We start from the raw sequence: 16,595 nt of genomic DNA, 5'->3' as shown, positions 1-16,595 counted from the left end.
CGAGGGTAATCAGAATGAGCTGAGTAAAACGCCAGAATTGGCACATCTAAGATTATGTATTATGCATTTCTGAGCAGATGTGAGCTGGTATTTTTAGGCTGGCAGGGACCAACATTCATGCTTCCTCTCAGCCTAACAATACCAGCCCCCACCTGTCTGCTTTAACATGGCTGGTTATCAAAAATGGAGGGGACCCTACGCCTTTTTTTAAACTGTTTATATAATTAAAAAAAAATGTTGTAGGATTCCCTCTATTTTGTTATTCAGCCATGGTTAAGCTCAAAGGTGGGGGCTGCAGCCTGTAGCTGTTGTTTTACCCACACTGGCTATCAAAATAGCTATTTAAAATAACAAAATAACTAATATAAAATCCATATATCATATATTTGTAATGAAAACAAGTTATTTTACTTTGTATGCTAGTTCAAAAAAACATAACATTTACATCTTCTAAATGCATTAAAGAATAAATCCTCTTCAAGAGTGAAATGTGAAGTCATTGGTATTTAATAGGAAAGATGTCCCTGAATGTGTAATAAGCAGTGGTCATGCTTTATAAAACATTTCCTGTGGCGATGAACTTGCTGTCGATTTTCAGTACATGTGTAATGCATTCTTACCAGAAATTACAAACGGTACAATCTTCTTTTTTCGCTGTTTGCGGCCTTGAAGTACAGTGATATGAAATACACTGGAATCAACTTTCCGGCTTACTGACGGCAGAATGGCTTAGAACCAATCTCTGTAACATGAGCCGTACGATAAATTTACTTATACTCTCGATTTATATGGAAATGGATAAAATGACTCATCAGAGTGAGGTGTGTTATCCAAAAAAATATACGAATTAAAAAGTTTTGTATATAGACATTAGACATTTATGGCTGCGGATTAAACAATTTTATGGAATGTCAATAATGATTTATGAGAGCTATCGAAACATTTCTATTTTACGTCAGCCAAGCTGGACCAGGGAGACTACTGTTCCTAAATAGATGTAAAAGTTTTATTTTCTCTGACTACATAATGTAATTTAAAGAGGTTATTAGAGATGAGCGAACCGAACTGCATAGGAAACAATGGCAGGCAATCACAAACACATAAAAACACCTAGAAAACACCCTCAAAGGTGTCCAAAAGGTGACAAACAACTCACAACACAACACAAACACATGGGAAAGTGACAAGAACAAATTCTCATGTGAAAACAAAACAGCGTTACGAGGAAAAAGAGGACGAGACACAGATATAGGCATGGCATGCTCCTCTAAAATCATGTAAAACACCGCAAGGTGACTCCAAGCGGAGTCTCCCTTTTTTCCAAAAATTGGGCCACACAGACACCCCTTCAGTGGCAGCACTTGTGCCCCAGTTGTACACTTCACAGCTAGATTTGCATCAAGCACATTCAAAAATACTCCATACTTAACCGTCCCCAGGATGACCCCGGGGTAGGTAGCAAAGTCTTTCCTGATCCCAGCTCTGTTCATCTTGGATCATTTTTAAAAACAATGTAAGTAAGGGTTACTCCAAGCGGAGTCTCCCTTTTTTTCCAAAAATTGTGCCCCACACACACCCACCCATTCAGTGGCAGCAGTTGTGCCCCAGTTGTACACTTCACAGCTAGATTTGCATCAAGCACATTCAAAAATACGCCATAATTAACCGTCCCCAGGATGACACCGGGGTAGGTAGCAAAGTCTTTCCTGATCCCAGCTCTGTTCATCTTGGCTCATTTTTAAAAAACACAGCAAGCAAGGGTTACTCCAAGCGGAGTCTCCCTTTTTACAAAAATTGGGCCCCACACACACCCACCCCTTCACTGGCAGCACTTGTGACCTAGTTGTACACTTCACAGCAAGATTTGCATCAAGCACATTCAAAAATACGCCATACTTAACCATCCCCAGGATGACATTGGGGTAGGTAGCAAAGTCTTTCCTGATCCCAGCTCTGTTCATCTTGGATCATTTTTAAAAAACACAGCAAGCAAGGGTTACTCCAAGCGGAGTCTCCCTTTTTTTCCAAAAATTGTGCCCCACACACACCCACCCATTCAGTGGCAGCACTTGTGCCCTAGTTGTACCCTTCACATCTAGATTTGCATCAAGCACATTCCAAATCCACAAGCATTTACTCTCCCCAGGATGACACAGGGGTAGTAAATTCCTGGTGGATCCATGACTTGTTCATTTTGATGAACGTTAGTCTGTCCACATTGTCACTGGACAGACGCGTGCGCTTATCTGTCAGCACACACCCAGCAGCACTGAAGACACGTTCAGAGACAACGCTGGCAGCTGGACACGACAAAATCTCCAAGGCGTAACTGGAGAGCTCTGGCCATTTTTCTAGATTTGAAGCCCAAAATGAGCAAGGCTCCATTTGCAAAGTCATGGCATCGATGTTCATTTGGAGATACTCCTGTATCATCCTCTCCAGCCGTTGACTATGTGTCAGGCTTGTTGTCTCTGGTGGCCTTGCAAGGGAGGGTCTAAAAAAATTATGAAAAGATTCCATAAAATTGCTGTTACCAGCACCAGATACAGTCCTACTGGTACGGGTAGACTGTTGAAGATGACGAGACCGTCCCATGTTTGTCAAGTTACAACTGGGATATTCACTCCCTGCACCTGCACGGTTGTTTGGTGGAAAAGCCGAGCTAAGATCGAGTAACAGCTTCTGCTGATACTCCTGCATACGTGCATCCCTTTCTATGGCTGGAATTATGTCACAAAATTTGGACTTGTACCGGGGATCTAATAGTGTGGCAAGCCAGTAGTCATCATCACTTCTAATTTTGACAATACGAGGGTCATGTTGGAGGTAGTGCAACAAGAAGGCACTCATGTGTCTTGCGCAGCCATGCGGACCAAGTCCACGCTGTGTTTGTGGCATAGAGGTGCTACCCGTTCTTTCTTCCTCTGACATCTCCCCCCAACCTCTTTCAACTGAAATTTGACCAAGGTCTCCCTCATTCGCTGAGTCTTCCATGTCCATGGACAGTTCGCCCTCCATTTCTTCATGTTCTCCTGCACCTTCCTCAACTTTTCGCCTGCTACCATGCGCCCTTGTTGATTCCTGTCCCCCATGGTCCCATGCCTGCCGCGTTGGTGATGATGAACGTCTGGACCTTGGTGATGTTGTTGTGTCTTGTGCATATGAATCCTCCTGTAGTTCCTCCCCTTCCTGTTGTCTCACCCCCTGACTCCGAATAGTGTTTAGCGTGTGCTCCAGCATGTAAATGACTGGAATTGTCATGCTGATAATGGCATTGTCAGCGCTAAACATATTCGTCGCCATGTCGAAACTGTGCAGAAGGGTGCATATTTCCTTGATCTGAGACCACTCCATCAGGGTGATCTGTCCCACCTCTGCATCTCGTTGGCCCAGGCTATACGTCATGACGTATTGCACCAGGGCTCGGTGGTGCTGCCACAGTCGCTGTAACATGTGGAAAGTCGAATTCCAGCGTGTCAGCACATCGCATTTCAGGCGATGAACCGGCAGGCCGAAAGACGTCTGGAGCGATGCAAGTCGCTCAGCTGCGGCGGTTGAACGGCGGAAGTGAGCAGACAGTTTTCGTGCCCTGGTCAGAAGGCCATCTAGGCCAGGATAGTGTGTTAAAAATTGCTGGACAACAAGGTTCAACACGTGAGCCATACAAGGCACGTGTGTCACCTTGCCCAGGCGAAGGGCCACACCCAGGTTTGCAGCATTGTCGCACACGGCCTTACCAGGCTGCAGGTTGAGTGGAGACAACCATTTATTAAACTCGGACTGCAGAGCTGACCACAACTCCTCAGCTGTGTGACTCGTATTACCAAGACATGTCAAGCTGAAGACCGCCTGATGCCATTGCGCTCTGCTGCCAGCATAGTAATGAGGGGTGCGTGATTCCTTCTGCGCAGTGAGAACGCTGGTGGCCTGACCAGGCAGGCTTGGGGCGGAGGTGGAGGACCCAGATGAGGTGGAGGAGGCAGAAGCAGTGGCGGAACTTGGACAGACAGAGGATTGACACACAAGTCGTGGGGACGGCAAGACTTGTGCAGCAGACCCTTCACCATCTATCACCATAGTTACCCAGTGCCCAGTCAGTGACATGTAACGTCCCTGTCCATGCTTACTGGTCCAAGTATCGGTGGTGAAATGCACCCGTTCACACACAGAGTTTCCCAAGGAAGCGGTGATGTTGTGTGCGACATGCTGGTGTAGCGCGGGCACACCTTTCTTAGAGAAGTAGTGGCGACTAGGCATCTGGTACTGGGGCACAGCGACAGACATAATGTCTCTAAAATCCTGTGTGTCCACTAGGCGGAAAGGCAGCATTTCGGTAGCCAAGAGCTTACAGAGGGATAGGGTCAACCTCTTAGCTTTGTCATGTGTCGCAGGAAATGGCCTTTTATTTGACCACATCTGAGGGACAGAGATCTGGCTGCTGTGTGTAGATGGTGTTGAGTAGGGTGTCCCTGGAAAAATGCAGGTTTGTGAGGAAAGTGCAGGCGGAGACATGATGTTGCCTTCATCCAACGTTGGTGCTATCGATGTCTGAGAGAGCTGTACACACGCACTTGTTTCCCCTTCCAAACCAACTGACGACCTACCAAGCAAACTGCCTGTTGCGGTTACAGTGGTGGAAGTTGTGCGTGGAAAACCAGGTGTGACAGCTGTCCCCACAGTCCTAGAAGATGAAGAGCGCGCCGATGCACTGGAAGGGGCAGGCCATGGATGGTTCGCTCCGCTAGGCCGCATTGCAGCATGGTGAACTTCCCACTGGGACCTATGATATTTATTCATGTGACGATTCATGGAAGAAGTTGTCAAACTGCTGAGGTTTTGACCTCTACTAACAGAATCACGACAAATTTTACACATCACATAATTTGGGCGATCTTTTTGTATGTCAAACAAAGGACCAGGCTAGGCAAGGCTTAGAGGGCATGCGACCTGCTGAGCCCCCCCGACTAGTGCTCAGAGGCAGAGTGGTGGCTGATGATGCAGTTGTAGACGTGCTACCAGTGCTCCGACTCTGTCCAGGAAGGCGCAAGGTAACTTCGTCGTCGGTTGCATCCTCCTCCACCGCCTCTGTTGACCTCCTCGAGTGCCTGACTGGGGGTTGACAGTAGGTGGGATCTAGAACTTCATCATCAATTGTTGTGTTTGCACTCCCCTCCCCCTCAGACTGAGCCTCTTCTTGCCCTGACCGAATATTTAAGTTGTCATCCCAATCTGGTATCTGCGTCTCATTGTCATCAGTATGTTTCTCATTGTCTATAACCACAGGTGTTACAGTTTGTGACAAAGGGTCAACATTATGCTCAGAAACTTGGTCCTCACGGCCTGAATCAGAGTCACAAAGGTTCTGGGCATCACTGCAGACCATTTCCTGGTCTGTACTCACTGTAGCTTGGGAGCAGACCTCTGATTCCCAGGCTATAGTGTGACTGAACAGCTCTGCAGACACTGCAGCCATCTCAGTTCCACCATACTGTGCAGGGCTGATGGAGACTTCAGAGCTGGGAGAAAGCAAGTTTGATTGGGATGACAACTCAGAGGACTGGTGTTTTTTGGATGCGGTACTTGAAGTGGCTGAGAGGGCACTTGTTGGACCACTTGAGATCCATTCAAGCATTTTCATTTTTTGGCCATCATCTACCTTTGTTCCTGTTGTTCGTGTCCGTAAAAAAGGGAGCACATCGGATTGTCCACGGTAAGTAGTAGACATCTTACTTTTGCTGGTAGATGGTCTATCTTCAGCAGATGATAATGGAGCTTTGCCACCTTCCCCACGGACAAACCCTTTTCTTCCTTTTCCACCACGCCTCTTCCCCTTTCCACCAGCATCTGTCATTTTGCCACTCATGTTGATTGCGACAAGATTGTGCACTGAAAATGTGGTAGTAAAAATTGAGAGGTGGTGTAGATTGCAGCGGTGGTCTAGCTTTATTAACAGCAGAATAATAAAGAATAAATATCCCTGACAATGCAACTACGACCCTTAAACTGGCAGCATAAATTGCTAGTATAATGGCTTAGTTATAATGAGTTTGAGTGTGCAATGCAGGCAGACGTGCTGCAAATATCTGTGCACTACTGGGGAAATACAGAAGTCCAACAGCCACGTTTAGGATGCCACTAAGTTCACTCAGTGTTTGCTAGTATAATGGCTTAGTTATAATGAGTTTGAGTGTGCAATGCAGGCAGACGTGCTGCAAATATCTGTGCACTACTGGGACTATACAGAAGTCCAACAGCCACGTTTAGGATGCCACTAAGTTCACTCAGTGTTTGCTAGTATAATGGCTTAGTAACAATGAGTTGGAGTGTGCAAAGGGCAAGAGGGTACAGTGGCAGGGTTGTGGGTCTCTAAGTATGGGAAAGGAAGCCTGCCTTTCTATCCCTCCTAATGGGGAAATGCAGCGAGGAAATCCCTGACCTTAGCTACACAGACGCTGTCATCTTGTGTAGCTGTTAAACTCTGTTTTCAGGACCTGTCACCTATGGCTCTGACCCTGCCGGTACGAGCCCTTAAAAGGACTGATAGAAAGTGCTATCCCTAAGCTGTCCAGCGCTGTGTATGGAGCGTATACAGCTGTATCGGCGATAGGAGCTGCGCCAGTGATGTCTGACACCAAGGACGCAGAAGAGATAATGGCGTCCGGACGGGCAGATACTCGTTTTTATAATGCAGGGACATGTGACATGGACATCCTATCACACATGCCGTTGCTTCTCTGGCTAAAAGTCCACTTAGCTGTGTGTGTGTCTGGGATTGGCTGACATGCTGGCCCTCCCCACTACACGCGCGCGCTTAGGGAAGGAAGACAAGGAGAAAAAAAAAAAAAAATGGCGATCGCCATTATCCATACAGCAGGGATCTGAATGCGCTGTTCCCGCACACTATACACTGAAATGTCATAATAGTGTGTCACAGAGTGACTTACACTATTACAGCGGAAAGCCAGCTAGGAATTAACTGGGTTTTTTGCTGCTAGAACCGTTCTCGAACGTATCTAGAACTATCGAGCTTTTGCAAAAAAGCTCGAGTTCTAGTTCGATCTAGAACAGCCCCCAAAATCACTCGAGCCGCGAACTGGAGAACCACGAACCGCGCTCAACTCTAGAGGTTATCCATTCATAGAAAAAGATAATTATTGATCTTAAAAAAAAAAAATATATACCACTTACTAATATACCTTCATTATGTGAAGTCCATGAATCGCCTAATATCACATGCTGTCACTAGGGCTGGATGATTAGTAGCTCAGAGAAAATCTGGTTAAGCTTCGCTTACTTTAGTTGGCTCAGTAGCTAAGCCGGCAACTTCAGTAGTGCCATAGATTCTACTCCAAAAGTAGTGTTGAGCGAGTAGTTGACTATTCGAACTCTCTATGCTGTTAGTAAGTATTGTCCGCTACTTGCATATTAGTTATGAGTAGCGGGCGCAATGTAAGTCACAGCACCGGCGGCTGTGATTGGTTGCAGTGAGACAGCTGTCAGTCAGCGTGGGGGCGGGTCTGGCTGCAACCAATCATAGGTGCCGGTGGGCGGGTAAAGCAGGGAATACGAGATTGAATAATGGGCGGCCGGCTTTTTCAAAAGAGGAAAAGCCGCCGGAGCAGTGTGACTGCTGTGCAGTGTCGCGCCGGGGATCGGTGAGTATGAGAGAGGAGGGGAGAGAGGAGGGAGAGGGGGGACAGAGACCAGGAGGGATTTTAAACGATTTCGATCGTTCTGCTGGACATGCTGAGCATGTGCAGTAGAACGTTACGAAATCCGTCAGTGGATTCCGCCGCTTAGCACATAGCGGCGGAAACCGCCACCATAGACAATCATTAGACACCGTGGAGGATTCCAAAGGAATCCGTCATGGTGCGCTATTTTAACGCTCCAAAAAACGTTACATGCTGTGTTCAATCCGCTAGACGCAGCGTCAAAATAACGCCGCTGCGTCGTCCAGCGGATGCAACGCAGACACTTGCGTTACAGTGCATCATCCATACAACTCTATGGAGAATAGTGCGGTCCGTTAACGGACTGCGCTATTCTCCATAGTGACGGAATGCGCTGAACGCAAGTGTGAAACTAGCCTTATCATTTATTATCTTATCTTATCACATTAAACTTGCTGTGCTTGAAAAATTTTGCTCACAGGATCTGCTTGACTTGCATGATTTGGAATAGAGGCGAGCTTTGTTTCCAAATACACACACGGTGGTATGAAAAAGTGTTTGCACCCTTCATGATTACTGATTCTTTTCCATGTTTTTCACACTTAAATGTTTCAGATCACCAAACACATTTAAATATTAGACAAAGATAACACAATTAAACACAAAATGCAGTTTATAAATGAAGGTCTTTTTTTTATTAATGGAAATAGAAATAAAAACCCACAGGGCCCCTGGGTGAAAAAGTGATCCCCCTTTTGAAACATACACTAACTGTGGTTTATCACATCTTTGGGAAGCTAAGTTCTATTTCCCTAGCCACATCCAGGCCCAATTACTGCTACACCTGTTCTGAATCAAGAAATCACTTAAATAGGACCTGCCTGACAAACTAAAAAAGACTAAAAGATCCTCAAAAGCTAGACATCATGCTGCAATCGAACAAAATTAAGGAACAAGTGAGAAACAAATAATTGAGATCTATCAGTCTGGAAAAGGTTTTAAAGCCATTTCTAAAGCTTTGGTACTCTAGCAAAACACAGTGAGGACCATTATTAACAAATGACAAAACTTTGGCACATTGGTGATCCTTCCCAGGAGATAAATCCATGGAAGCTACACAGGGAAAAAGCGGAGCCGAGGTCAGGGTTCGAGCCTGAAGTCAAAGGCCAGGAAGTCATGTAGGGTACACAGGAAGAAATTGGAGCCAAGGTGCCGGCTAGTATGAATGACGTAGGACGCGTCATGCACCCAGGCTTCAGAAGAAGGAGGACAATGATGGACGAAAGAGGAGGTGCCGGACCCGTAGAACGGAGACACCCATCCAACTGGTCTGCACTGCGCCGACCGTTAGGTGAGTATTATAAAGTGATTTTTACTTTCTACACAGCGGCCTGGGCTCTTATATACAGCATGTAAGAATTCCACTGGCGGTGGCCGCAGCTTATAGTCGCCAAATCTGGTGACAGGTTCACTTTAAGGGGTAAATAACTTACAGGTGCCCGCAGCTGAAGCAGTTGGCTAGGCGCATAGCGTATCATCCGCTCCTTCCATATCGAACTTCTGGGTTGCGCGCAGTGGAACGCAAGCATGGAAGGCTTGCGGTCACATGGTGCTCACATCCGGAAATTTGAAGGGCTTTGGATAGCGCATGCGCACAACCGCTACATCGTTATGGAGACTAAGTGACGGTGGAGAATAGATGTAATGTGGATTCCTACCACACTTGTGACGGTGCATGCATGCACATATTACACCGCTGTAGCGTCTAAGTGTAATAAGAAATAAGAGTAGTGCACATAATAACTATGTTACTTAGGGAAACAAGATGTAATTTCCTAATGGATCGCATATGGGTTTCATAGAACTAATTCAAGGTACTTTGGAATAATCTCTAGTTTGAGGATCTGGATCCCTTTTTTTGAAACTAATTTCAGGAATTTTAAAATAATCTCTAGTGTCCTCTAAAACTCATTTCAGGTATCTTGAAATAATGTTCAATTAAACTAATTTCAAACATCTTTAAATAATCAAAAATTGAGATATTTTCCGTGCATCACTTCGCAATTCATGCTAACTTGGTTCAACCTTCAAAAGGTTGTAAAAATTCAGTCAATTCCAAAAATCCAAGGCACTGAAGATCCTCTTTCACAAAAAGCCTTTATAGACCCCAGTGTACACATAGAAGAAACATCATGCAGAAAAAAAACATGATGTCATGGGGGTCTGACTGGGGTCAATAAAGTCATTGTGAAAGATGATCTTCAGTGCCATGGATCTTTTGGTGTTGACCTTTAAGTAATCTCTAGTCTTATGAAACTAGCTCAAAAACCTAAATAATCTCTAGATTCAAAATCCAACCCCCAAATATCATAATGAGCATATAGTGTATATTATCTCATTCAGTTCCTGCATGCCTGGTCTGTATTAATGGTAGAGACAAAAAATTGTTTAAAAGAACTGAAGTCCTCAGTGGTTGATACCTTTTAATGGCTAACTGAAAAGATGGTAATATATAGCAAGCTTTCGAGACTACTCAGGTCTCTTCTTCAGGCTTAATATAACACAAAATCTGAAGAGTCACATATTTATACACAACAGGACATAGAATGGGGCACTAAATAAAAAAAGTTATGTGAAGCAGAACTATCAGTATGGGAATGGGACAAACTATTGTGGCCATAAATACTGCTGCAGTTCAGTGGGAAAGTTTTATTGTCCTCTGATTAGAGTCTGGTCCAGGGCTGTGATGCCCCCGGATGGTCAGAGGAGTACATCTCTTAATTGATGTAAAAAGATATGAATCCATGAGACACATTCATTCCTTGCCTGAATGTGTCAAAGGTCATCATAAGTTTGTACTCCCATAGTCTCCTATCTCTCTGGGACTTGAAGTTTCCTTTCAATACCAGCAATTTCATGTCCATGATGCTGTGGTCTGGGTTACAAAAATGTTTGGCCACAGGTAGATCTTTTCTTGTTTCCTTAATTGTGTGGCGGTGAGAATTCATCCTTGTCCTGAGCTGTTGAATTCTCACCGCCACACAATTAAGGAAAAAAGAATAGACCTACCTGTGGCCAAACATTTTTGTAACCCAGACCACAGCATCATGGACAGGAATTTGCTGGCATTGAAAGGAAACTTCAAGTCCCAGAGAGACAGGAGAGTTTTGGAATACAAACTTATGATGACCTTTGGCACATTCAGAGCAGGAATGAATGTGTCTCATGGATTCATGTCTTTTTACATCAATTAAGAGATGTGCTCCTCTGACCATCCGGGGGCATCACAGCCCTGGACCAGACCTCAATCAGAAGTCAATAAAACTTTCACACTGAACTGCAGCAATATTTATGGCTACAACAGTTTGTCCTCTTGCCATACTGATAGTTCTGCTTCACATAACTTGTTTTATTTACTTCCCCATTCTCTGTCCTGTTGTGTATAAATGTGACTCTTCAGATTTTGCGTTATATTGAGCCTGAAGAAGAGACCTACGTAGTCTCTAAAGCTTGCTATTACTACCATCTTTTCAGTTAGCCATTAAAAGGTATCAACCACTGACGACTTCAGTTCTTTTAAACAATTTTTTATCTCTACTGGCTAACACGGTACAAAGGTATATTTTACTGGTAGAGACAAAACATAAAAAACACTTTCAGAAGGGTATAAATATATTACGTTTGAAACACGACCAGATGCCTGACATTTACTGTTCATGGTGAGGGAAAAGAGTCCAAGAATGTATCAGGGAAAAGATGTAGTCTGTCATTTTCTACTAGTCAAGTAAGTCATCAGTCTTTAGTCAAGTCAGTCAGCAGACTTCTACACGCAGTTTCATAATTTATTGTTTCTTATATCTTTTTATATCTACACATATCTCACTTATCATTGCATGACAGTAACATGACACACATTGGGGACAAGGCAGAGGACTAAACATAGAATTAATCTAATCACTTAACACCCACTTTACTGTGAGTGCCTCACATGGGTCACTGTTTGAAACTGAAGGTAGCAGTAAGTATACAGCTTGTATAACAGTGTAAATTTGGTGTCCCCTCTAAATAAAAACACACAGCCATTAATATCTAATATGAGTAAGGACCATGTCCAAAACGCGTAAGCAGGGGGAAGCTGGGAGATGTATTTTTACATAGGATTTTAATGACTCAATAAAAAAGTAATTTTAGAAGAACGGAATGCTGACTTTCTACCCTTCCCTTTTCAGAATCAATGTATGAGCGCTGCCAGCTTTGATGCAGAAGTTAAAAGGGTAGGGGGTCCGCCTGTGAGTGCTCAGACCATATGCCGCACACTGTATCAAATTGATCTGGACGACTGTTGTCCCAGAAGGAAGTCTCTTCTAAAGATGATGCACAAGAAAGCCCTCAAATAGTTTGCTGAAGACAAGCAAAGTAAGGGCATGAATTACTGAAACTATGTCCTGTGGTCTGATGAGACCAAGATAAACTTATTTGGTTCAGATGGTGTCAAGCCTGAGTGGCAGCAACCAGGTGAGGAGTACAAAGACAAGTGTGTCCTGCCTACAGTCAGGCATGGTGGTGGGAGTTTCATGGTTTGGGGCTCCATCTGTGCTGATGGCTTGTAGGGGGCTACAGTTCATTGAGGGAACCATGAATGTCAACATGTACTATAACGTACTGAAGCAGAACATGATCCCCTCCCTTCATATTTCAACATTATAACGAATCCAAACACACCTCCAAGACCATCACTGCGCTAAAGGTGCTAGACTGGCCAAACATTTATCCAGACCTAAAAACCTATTGAGCATCTGTGAGGCCTCCTCAAGTGAAAGCTAAAGGAGTGCAAGGTCTGTAATTTACACCAGCTCAGTGATGTCATCATGGAGTATGGCAGAAGATTCCAGTGTATTCTGTGAAGCTTTAATGAACTCCAAGCCCAAGAGAGTTACGGCAGTCCTTGAAAATAATGGTGGCCACATAATATATTCCCACTTTGGATACAGATTGGTCATTTTCACTTAGGGGTGTACTCCCATTTGTTGCCAGCGGTTTAGATATTAATGGCTGTTTGTTGAGTTAGAGGGCACACCAAATTTACACTGTTGTACAAGCTGCACACTGACTACTTTACATTGTATGAAAGTGTCATATCTTCTGTGTTGTCCCATGAAAACATGTAATAAAATATTCTAAAACCTTTCAGGGGTGTACTTACTTTTGTAACATACTATAAACTTTTTTGTTACCATTTATCTCAGTTTGACTGTTCCTACCTTGGCGGGCAGGAGCCTGCTATGGTGTACCACATTGCGTGGCGCATTCGATCCTCATATAGGGATTGATGGGGCTAAGCAGACATTATACGAACAGTCTCTTTGAAAGATAAACTTGTCCTTCTAGCCCTGCTGGTGTTGTTTCATCTTTGGAAATATTCCATCATTAAAATTATCCTGAAGACCAAATTGTGGACCATCTTTTGTAGATACAGCTATGTGTCCAATACTCACATTGGTGTCATATTTGATATATTTCTGAATACTGAAAAACTAGTGCGAAAAAATTTGAAGTGTGTTCGTTACAACATACAAAAAAGATTCATAAAAGTGAGTAAAACAATACAAATTGTAATTTTTTAAACTTGTGTTGCATTAACTGCATAAAAAATGGTGGTATTAAACTACTTACTACTTCCTTAAATACATTAGCATAACATTTACAAAAAGGGGTTTCTGTTCCTCTTAAACCATTCAGGCTCTGCAAATGTGACAATCTGTTCCAAATACAGCCAAACTTGTGTTCCAAAATTAAAATATTGCTCCTTCCGTTCCAAGCCCTCCCATTTGTCCAAACAGATGATTTTTACTACATGTATCACCAAGCTTATCAGAAAGGGGGTACCAAACTGTACGGTCCACTTTTTGGCATTACCTCTTGTAAAAGTGAGAAAATTGATTCAAATGCAACACTTTTGTGAAAAAAATGAAAATTTCCAATATGAAAACCTAATGTTATCAAATTCTGTAAAGTATCTGTAGGTTCAAAACGTTCACTATGCCCCTGAATTAAATCCTTGAGGAGTCTAGTTTCCAAAATAGGGTCATTTGTTGGGGTTTCTGCTGTTTAAGTACCGTAGGGGCCCTGCAAATGCAATATGGTGCTCGCAATCTATTTCAGCCAAAGTTTTGTTCCAAAATTCAAATATTGCTCCTTCCATTACAAGCCCTCCCATTTATCCAAACAAAGGTTTTTACTACATGTATCACCAAGCTCATCAGAAAGTGGGTAACAAACTGTGGGGTCCACTTTTTGGCGTTACCTCTTGTAAAAGGGAGAAAATTGATTCAAATGCAACACTTTTGTGAAAAAAATGAAAATTTTCAATATTAAAACTTAATGTTATCAAATTCTGTGAAGTACCTGTAAGTTCAAAACGTTCACTATATGCCTGGATTAAATCCTTGAGGAGTCTAGTTTCCAAATAGGGTCACTTGTTGGGGTTTCTGCTGTTTAGGTATCTTAGGGGCCCTGCAAATGCAACATGGTGCCCGCAATCTATTTCAGCCAAAGTTTTGTTCCAAAATTCAAATATTTCTTCTTCCATTCCGAACCCCGGCCATTTGTCCAAGCAGATATTTCTGACCCCATATGGGTTATCAGCACGCTCATAAGAAACTTGGTAAAAAAAAATTGGGGTCAACTTAGTCAGTGTTATACTTTGTAAGGCCCGTTTCACACATCAGTGAAAAACACTGATGTTCTTCACTGACGTGTAAAACACGCACATGTCCCTCCGTGTTCCATGATTCACGGCACACGTGGGTTGTCCATGTGCAATCCGTGATCCGTGCTTGCATATGGGCATTACTCACCTGCCTTCACTCCTGCTGTCCATGGTGCTGATCTCCTCGGGTCTCCAGCGTCCGCCCACCGCTCTCTGCAGCTACTTCCTGGTCGGGTTTTCCTGCTCTCATGAATATTCATGAGCCAGGCAGGAGCTGCCGAGAGCATAGGTTGCAGAGCGAATCGCATGCAAGGTAAGTTGAAAATATTTAATATGTCCATGATTTTCTGGTACGTGTTTCACTCATCACACACGGATCACACCATTGTGTGGTCCGTGGGTCATCAGTGATGCTAGAAAAAAACTGACTTGTCTCCGTGCAGAATCACGGCTGCACGGAGACACAATCAGTAAAAAATCACTGATGTGTGAGCAGACCCATTGATTATAATGGGTCTGCGTATGTCAGTGATTCTGGTATGTTTTTAAAAAAGCACAAACGTACTAGAATCACTGACGTGTGAAACAGACCTAAAAGTGAATAAATCTGGGCTCCAGCAAGATTTTTAAGGTCAAATCTAAATTTTGGGGTTTTTTTTTTCATTCTAATTTGCATTAGTTCCTGTGAAGCACAGGGGTTAATGAATGACGGATTAATTAACTTCTTGCTGTGGTTTTGAGCAGTGTGAAGGGTGCAGTTTTTAGAATAGTGTCAATTTTGGGTACTTTCTATTACCTCGGCCTCTCAAAGTCATTTCAAATGTGATGTGGTCCCTAAAAAAATAGTTTTGTAAATTTTGTTGGAAAAAATAGAAATTACTGATAAATTTGGAACACTTCTAACTTCCTAAGATAAAAAAAAATTAAGTTTTAAAAATTGAGCTTATGTAAGGTGGACATGTGGGGAATGTAATTTATTAACTAGTTTGTGTGACATAACTCTCTGGTTTAAGGGCATAAAAATTAAAAGTTTGAAAATTGTAAGATTTTCAATATTTTGGTAAAATTTTCTATTTTTAAAAAAATAAAGGCAAAATATATCAATCTAAATTTACCACTATAATGAAGTACAATTTGTCCAGAAAAACAGTCTCAGAATCACTTGGAACTGTTGAAGTGTTCCAAAGTTATCAGCTCATAAAGTCAAACTAGTCAGATTTCTGAAATTTGGCCTGGTCAAAAAGTCAAAATTGGCTCCGTCACCAAACTTGGCTGAAATAAACTTTGCTATTGGGAAAGAAACCCTGAAAACATTCAAGAGCTTAAGAGAGATTCAGTGGAAGAGTGGCAGAAGCTACTAGAAAACTGGTGCAAGAAGCTCACAAATGGCTGCAAAATAAAATTTGACTGGCATTGTTATCAACGATTGTGCAAACAAGTTTGGCATTAGAATGCTGGCATTGTCTGTATATTGTTTGCATTGTCCATTGGGAGGAGTGTGGCCTTCATGAACCGTGTATCCTTATCCACGCTTATGCATATCTTATCTATTCCACAGTTCTTATGAGGTTTTTGAGGACACCATGGTTATACAAATGGAATTAGTGGTATGGTTTTGATGTGAATGAGTCGGTTTCACGGAAATTGACTTAGCTAGTAATAGGTGAGCACTACCATGCTCGGCTGCTCGGTATTCATAACGAGCAGTTGGATACTTTGATGGGCACTACACGAATCAATGGGGATCTCTGGCACTTTTCCTGGAAGATTTCCCAAAAAAATGCTTGAGTCCCCCATTAACTTCCATTATAATGAGGTACTCAAGTCATGCCCATCAGAGCATCCAACTGCTCGTTATGAGAACTGAGCACCTGAGTATGGTTGTGCCAGCTCATCAGTAGAATTAGCCTTTAATTGTTCAAATGAAATTAGGATGTTCTGGATTCTAAATTATTTTTGTGATTTCCTTCATGCAAATTCAGAAAAAAGATGACTGTCTGGTTTGTAGAGAGCTCAGAAATGACTGCAAAAACACAATACTCATGTTATCACTCATCTGCCTGGTGTAATGATATCACTTGCCTGCTTGGCACCAGAAGCCCAAGCACATAGTGAAGTTAAAGAAAGAGGGAGGGAGGCTGGAGGATGGGCTAGACTTCTCTTCCTTAGGCTATGGTCACACAAGGGTATGGCATGCGATGCGAGAGCATCGG

The sequence above is a fragment of the Anomaloglossus baeobatrachus genome, chromosome 9 (assembly GCF_048569485.1).
Source record: "Anomaloglossus baeobatrachus isolate aAnoBae1 chromosome 9, aAnoBae1.hap1, whole genome shotgun sequence".
NCBI classification, from domain to species: domain Eukaryota; kingdom Metazoa; phylum Chordata; class Amphibia; order Anura; family Aromobatidae; genus Anomaloglossus; species Anomaloglossus baeobatrachus.
Note: the sequence above shows the minus strand (reverse complement) of the source record.